The 7,944-nt window shown below is 37.3% G+C and overlaps 1 long non-coding RNA gene across 1 annotated transcript; it reads right to left on the reverse strand.

Annotated features, from left to right (window-relative positions):
* Positions 1–253: 253 nt before the first annotated feature.
* LOC140032741 (uncharacterized) lies at positions 254–1,080 on the reverse strand. The gene is made up of 2 exons (XR_011836651.1): positions 592–1,080; positions 254–304 (listed from the first exon to the last, which is right to left on the reverse strand). It is a non-coding gene; the product is annotated as an uncharacterized lncRNA (long non-coding RNA).
* Between the last annotated feature and the right edge of the window lie 6,864 nt (positions 1,081–7,944).

Genomic DNA, 7,944 nt, shown 5'->3' on the forward strand with positions numbered 1-7,944 from the left:
CTGCTGCAACTTGGCCATTTTTTTTATTTTGCGAGTTCAAAACTTGTAGCAACCCAGAAAAATGGCCAAAGATACAAACAATGCCCTTAGTGATGACGCAAACAAGGTAGGGAAACCCAGCTCTTGAGCCATTACAGGGCAAAAAAAATGACTTGAATGTCTACTAAACCTGGAACCAATCATCGCGATCGCAAAACACAACTTCAGACCCAGTAGAGTATGAAACAACAAAAGTGAGACCCGAACCAAAGAATCAACCAGGAACATCATGTATTGCAACCCTTTCAAATCCATATCTGTAACACTTTAATACAAACACTAAAACCATAAAAATCCCATCTCTGGGCCTATCCGGAAACCACAGAAAAAGAAACCACAGATTGACATCCATTTCATTTTTGTATGAAGGAGAGGAAGCACGAAAGCCAACAAGTTTTAGTTCATAAGATACACAAGTTCTAAACATAGCCGCTGGAATCATAACCCATCCACCAGATTTGGCCCGGCATATGATCATTAAGATCTGGGATTTCTAACTCACAAACGAAGGACAAGATTTGGTAATTTAAAAGAAGAAAAACACAAACTTACAGTAACGACGCTTTCTTTCGGTGAAAGTGAGGACAATCAGGAGAGTTAGCAACTCCAATGGATCCTTTGCTGATTCTTCTTCCTTGGTCAAGCCGTAATCCTCGGTTTCTCTCCCCGTTTTTCTCAGTTCGTTTCTTCCTTTTGCTACCGTCTTCAGCTGCCAACAGTTCCTTCCTCTAATCTCTCTCGGTCGTTCTTCCTATCTTTCTCACTTTGTCCGACAGATATTCTCTCCCCTCTCTCTAATCTCTCAACCGTCAAAAACCTCTCCTTTTCCTTGATCAAAACCCAGCTCTCTAGTTTCTTTTTCCAGTTTTTTCCTCAGTCGACATACTCGCTCTTTTCCCGTCACCTCCCTCTTCTGATTTTTTCCTTTGCCGTTTTTTTCCCCCTCTCTTGCGGCTGCCCTCTTCCCCTTTTTTTTTTTTTGCCGTTCCCCCCCGATCTGTTTTTTCTCCAGCCCACCGACTCTCTCTCTGTTAGCTCAAAAACCTAGCCCCCCTCCTTCTAGATTCATCCCCCCCTCCAGGTGTCCTAGACACCTGGCCATTTATGGCTAAATATTGCCCTCAAGGCCCCTGCTGCAACTTCCCCCTTGCAAGCTGCGGCAACACGCAGCTTTTGTATGCTGCGTATACTTTTTTTTTTTTTTTTTTTTTTGAACTAATAATTTTACAAAATTGATAAATAAAACTAAGTAATAAAAAAAACAACAATTTAAGTAATATTGCATTAAAATAAACAAACTAAAAACAAAGTTGCACTTTTCAAATTTTCCTTTCATTTCCATTTTCATCTTTTCTTTTCTTTCCTTTTTTTTTTCTTTTTTATGATTTTTCTTTTTTTTTTCTCTTTTTTCATGATTTTTCCTTTTTCTCTTTTTTTCATTTCAAGAAATTCTATGCTAAAAACTTACAAAATAAAAATAAAACTAAAACTAAAAACTAAAAATCGAAATAAACTAATACGATAAATAAAAAAAATAAACAGTAAATGAAATTACAACAAAAATTTGGTGTCTACATAAACTTCAAGCTTAAGATACACTACAGAGATCGGAAGCCTAAGCTCTGATACCAACTGTGACGCCCCTACTTCTCCCTAAGGCGAACCAAAGGGTATCGGCGAGACGCCTGCCCCAACTCTCGCCAGGACTCGGTACAATTCTCGTTCAAGGTTAATACAATGATAACTAAAATGACAAGACAAAGTAGGAAAATGCAGATGCTTCTATAAATAAATATTCAATCTTACGTCACAACTTCAAAATACATTAATTTTCCAAAATATACCGCTACCAGAAGATGTCTACTCGATTACATTTGAAACCCTAACACAAAAGTACATCCCAATGGTTTCTTCGAGTTTCACTGCAAGTCCGTTCCTGTTAAGAAAAACAAATCTACGGGGTGAACGATTGCTCGTGAGGCCAAGAACACACATGCAAGCACGTTTTCCAAGTAGCAATCCCATCCAACAGGTAAAACAATAATATTCGAGTAATTAACAATTCAAGTGAAATTTAAATGAAAACAATTCAAGGATATGGTAGCTCTCAAGAACTAATTTCCACTTGCTTTGCCAATCTCGATTGAATACCTTCTCACGATGACACTCCGTCACCCGGGTCGGTATTTTTTTAAGTCCGTAGAACTCCACTTTACTTCATAGGTCCTTCCACCTTACAACCCCTCACCGGGTCCGAACTGCGTTAAAGGCGCTACTCATGAGTAGGCCAAGCAAGATCTCTCCAATAGATCAAGTTTATCATTTTATTCCCATGGCTCACCAAGGTTCCCGACCAAACCCATGCCGGCTCGATTTCAAGGTCGGCCTATGAGTTTGAGCGTCCCCAGTCCAGTTCAGTTCAGTTCGGTTATGAGTCGAGGAGATTCACTCCAACGACGAATGCAGTCATAGCATACCATTTTATTTCATTCAATCCATTCAATACATTTCAATCATTATTCATTCAAATGAGAACGAGTGTGGTAAAGTACGCACTCGACTCAACATTTTCAAAATCTCCAATTACTAATAACAATTAAGCACGTAACAAGTTCACATACATTTGATACTCACCTATCAAAATAAGAGGGTGTGTTGCACAATTCAAGTACTTAAGCGTCCGTTGTGAGGTCCTCTCTAAGGTCCCCTTGAATGTCTAAGCAAACAATAGTTATCTATTACACACTATCACTTAGAAACCCCAATTATCAAAGAAGATTGCACACTTGTACAATCTTAGAGATTATCATGAAAATGAGTCTTAATTGCTCAAAATTCAAGGTTCGAAAGTGGTGTTTAATAACACAAGGAAAAACTAATTTCCTTCATGAAGACAAGTCGAAAATAGTCAATTAGTATTGGAGAATAGGGAAGAGTCTCCAAAACTCAATTTCCGTCAAGTTTGAAAATTTCAGATTTGAGGTGCATTCTTTGAAAAATCATATCTCACTTTTCGTAGATCCAAAATCAAAAATCTTGGTACCGTTGGAAACTAGTTCCGAAGTACTAAAAGTTTCTAGAAGACAATTTTCTATGATTCTAAGTGAAAGTCACTTAAATTTTGGCTTGAAGTTGCTGACTTGTACTCCCAAGACAGATTCGGGGTTGGTTTAGCAAACTTTGGAATTCGGAAAAATTCACAGAATACGAACTAGCCTCTCAAATTTGAAACTCAATTAGAGTTATAATCAAGGTTTAAAACACAACAAGCAGAATATGAATAGCAGTTTTGAGCGCCAAGATATAGTAGCTCAAAGTTGTTTCAAAATGAAGACCATTGGGCAATTTTCCAGATTTGAAACATGAAATTTGGGACTTCAGTTGGGCATCGAAATAGGTTTAGAATGGCACCAATTTGGTATGGTTACACTACCATATAAGGGATACTCCTCTGTCAAATTTCACTTGAAAATTCACAAGGGAAGGTACTTAACTAAACTACCAAAGTTCAAGGGAATCAGAAGACAAATCTGTCTTCAAGCTTCCATTTTCTGTTTTCAAACATTTGGCCAATGAAATCATCTCAAACATGGTTTATTTATGAAGAAAAGGTCTAAGAAATATCCAAGATACATTTGGTAGGTGATTAACACCAAAAGTTTAAAAATAACAAGTCCCAATTCGAGCTAAGCCATCGGCTAGCCCAAAATTAAGGTTTTCTATCTCTGGTGCAGGTCTGTAATTTGGCCATAAATCAGTCAATTCAATTTGGAATCGGGCATGGTTGGCGGAGTTGGAAACTACATTCATAAGTCTACAATTTCTCAGAAGAAATCATTTTGAAATTTAGATCATAGCTAGCTCGAATTCAAGCAACAAATCCCAGCACCTCATTGACTCTCTAGCAGAGTTACAAAACAGGACAGGTAACTTTGAAGAACTCGTATGGCTCACTCAAGTCGAATCAGGGGATGAATTTTATACCGTTAGAAAACTGAAGGTGTCTAGTTTCAAATGCCACAAGCAGTACTCAATTTTGACATCGAAAAAAAAGAGTTATGTTTGTTCAAAGTTTGCTGCCAAAGTACCTCTGTACACGTTTTCCAGGTTGAAAGATTTTCGAAAGTGCAACTTTTACCCAACCAAATCAAGTGATTTTTGGTTGAAACTTTCCATACAACCTATACAGCATATCTACATCAAAATCAAGATAATTTCACCACAAAAAAATCGAACCAAGACCTGTGCAACAACAGGGCAGAATCGGCTCTTTCCTCCCTTTGGTTTCCTTTTGTTTTCCTTCTACTTTTTCAACTTATATGCACTAGTTTAGCACTTAATCAACATAAATAACATCCAAAATCATCATATCAGTCCAACAAGTCCATTGTGAGAGTTCATAGAGCCCACTCACATGATTTTCAACCAACCAAAGTTACCCACATGAAGCTACAAGCTTCCAAGTCCAATCTAACTTACAAAAATCAAGTTTAGAAGGTTATATCATTCACTACCTCTTGGGTGATGAAACTCAGAAATTTTGGTCACCTTGAAGCTCAAAGAAGCTGTGGAACGAAGCCCTCTTCCTAGCCCAAGATAGTTTCCAAGTTATTTTGAGTTTATACGGTAAATTTGAAGTGAAATGGTGCAAGAAAATTGAAGTGAGATGATGAAGGTTTTTGGTTCTTCTTCTCCTTGGGGTGGCCGGCTGCTTTGAGAGAGTGAGAGGGAGTGAAAATCTGATATGGGAAGCTTCTTGGAGAAGCTTGGTAGTTGGTGGCTTTTGTGCACAAAAGTCAACTCTCCAATAGTGCGCGTACGCGCGCGTTTCGTGCCCGTTTCCTCTCGAGTTTGTTTCACTTGTGCACTAAACCTCTAATGCACTCCCTTAAACATTATAATTATTCACTCTTAGTAGTCTAGATTAAGTTTCTTAAATCTCCACTTAGCCGCTCTGGCTCGATTTACGCGATTTTCTGATTCGCGCGCGATAAAGTGAAATTTAAAAGAAATTCTTGTAACAATAATAGAAGTAACTAATATTAAGGTAATTAATCATAAAAATAGTTATCTTAGAAATAAATCATGAGTACTCACACATTGAATCCTCAAGTCTCCAATTTGCCGTGCGGTGTGATTTTCGAAAACCTTCGACGCGAACACGGGGTAACTTAATTAGAACTCATTCACCTCTATTTCCTCAATTAACTTTTCTCAATCTACTAGTGATCATTCTTAATTCTCCAAAATAATTGTACTCTCGGTTAAATATCGTCTCGAAACATGTATACTCGTTATTCTTCACTTAAACGAACTTCCGAAAAATTAAATTTGCTAACGGGACATTTTAAGAATATAAGAGAGACATTGTTCCATACGAATGGAATTAAAATGGTTGGAATAAATTATTCGGAGAAAACGGGTGAATAAATATTTAAATAAACCAATAATATTCGATAAAATAAGAAAATTTTTCGGGTCCTCACAGAAAGCCCGAGAATTTATGCATATATTTCATATTTTATCAAAAGTATTGCATATACCATATAATTGGTTGATTTATGTGTGCAATTGACTCCTTATAATTTAAGCGCATAGGGATACTTTAAATTATTGTATGAAAATCTTTATAAAAATTATACCAATTAGAACAAAATAATGTTTCGAGACAACATATGTAATTAATAAAAATTCAACTTGTGGCGACCCCACTTCCCCCTAAGCGAACCAAAGGGTTGGTGGGCTGTCTGCCCAACTCTCGCCAGGACTCACGCAAGCATTCTAACCCAAATCCTTTCGAATAATAACCTGATCTATTACAAAACAAATTTCCCCGAATAATATCATCACTAAAACCACATTAACTTCAGAGATAACAGTAATTTAAAATCGCCAATCGACGGCTCTTAAACAACTCATGCGTTACATCCAAGGAATAAGGTCGTATAATTCCGGATATACAAATTCATTTCCCACAACTACAAACATACAAGCCAAACATTCAAAATAGGGTTTTCACATTTTCCAGCTTCAAGTGGCAATCCAAAGTAAAAAGGTACATTATCCAAATTGAACACATTACAGCCCACAAAGTGGTCATAGTACTCGGATACATCCCAAAAAGAAAACATGAATAAGTTTCATAGCTTTCAATTTCCAGAACCTGTCAAGGAAAACAAATAAACGTGGGGTGAGCTAAAGCTCAGTGGTGCGCCAAAACATGCAGTCACGTAAATCAAACAGCGAGTAATAACTTAACCAAATTGAACAGTTAGGAAAGCGTATAACAGCACAAGGTAGGATACAGGGGCTCTCAGGAGCCATTTTCCTCGCTTGATCACCATATATCGTAGTTGACCCTCCGTCAACTCTCACTACTTATAGTCCATGTAGAATCCACTCATTTTAATCCTAACCCGTCACCGTTCATACCCCTGTCCCGGGCCCGCTCACCGACTAAGGACGCAGTATACTCGAGATATACCCGTAGATGATTGTTCGAGGGATTCACCCAACGACGTTATTGTAGTTAGATTCATGCGTCGAGGATTCACCCAACGACGTAACTACATTTAATTACCAGGTCAGGATAAGAGGCCCTCCCACCCTTAAGGTGTGGTACATTCCCCTGCCTAGTGATTTAGTACTTGAGATAGGATAAGAGGCCCTCCCACCCTCAGGTGTGGTACATTCCCCTACTCAGTACTTAGCACGTGAGATAGGATAAGAGGCCCTCCCACCCTAAGGTGTGGTACATTCCCCTACTCAGTGCTTAGCAAGCGCAAGCAAGATATTCACGAAAAACACTTCAAGCAAGTCACCACTCGAACGGCTAGTGTGATAAAGTACACACTGCCCACTTCGATGGATCAGAAACCATTTTCCAATTATCACATATCAAGTCAAGAAAGTATTTTAATCAAGTAAGCATAGAACAAGCAAGGACACTCACCAAGAGTGAAGTTCAGATATCAAGTTGGGAATCGAATCCTGCGTCCTCGCAATATCCTAAAATACCAAATTTTGAAACTATAAGTTTCTATTCAGTTTTTAAGCTTATACACATCGAGGTATATCTGATATACTACTAGTTTACTTTCCCTTAGTAAATTCAAGAATCTACTTAGGTTGAAAGTTGACAAAAGTAGTAGAAATGTTTCTTATAGTTTTCCTTGAGATACTTTTCTTTATAAGAGGGTAACTAGTATTATTTTCTTGAAATAAGTCGACAAACCTCTTAACATCAAGTTAGAAAGATACTTTGAACATTTTTTAAAGCTACGGTTCTTGCAAAATTATCACTAAAAACTATTTTACCTAAATAAAGTTTCTTGCCGAGCAAGTTTCTACATTTTTAAATAAAGTTATTAAATTCTTATTTCGGAACTTTTCCTACCAACAACTATCCAAGGACAATTCTTAATGAAAGAAAAGGAATTAAAATAAGACTTAGGGTTTTCAAAAGCTATAGAACTTATTTACTATAGCTATCAAGACTAGTTTGAGCTAAAGGAAATTATCGGGTTGGAAAAATTTAGGCAAAATACTAGATATTGAGTTTTATAATTTAATACTAGCTGAAAAATATCTTTGATAAGTTTGATCACAGTTACTCGAGTTCGCAAGGTCGAAACGACTTCCACAGCTTCGATTCCGTTTCGAAATCATATTATGGATCAAATTTGTCGGCATGGCAAAATCATATAGCAAATCACTAGGGCTTCTTCAATCATTAGCCCTAGATTTCAGCAGATGCATTTCTGATAAATAATAAAATGAATGAAGGTAAGGCCTCCAAGAAATTCCAGCAATTTAATTTCATCACCCTGTAATACTTATAAAATCTTTCAAATGGCCAAGGCTTCATCAATCATTAGCCCTTGACAACATCAATCATTTCTAACC

This window comes from Coffea arabica, unplaced genomic scaffold (genome assembly GCF_036785885.1).
Source record: "Coffea arabica cultivar ET-39 unplaced genomic scaffold, Coffea Arabica ET-39 HiFi ptg000032l, whole genome shotgun sequence".
NCBI classification, from domain to species: Eukaryota; Viridiplantae; Streptophyta; class Magnoliopsida; order Gentianales; family Rubiaceae; genus Coffea; species Coffea arabica.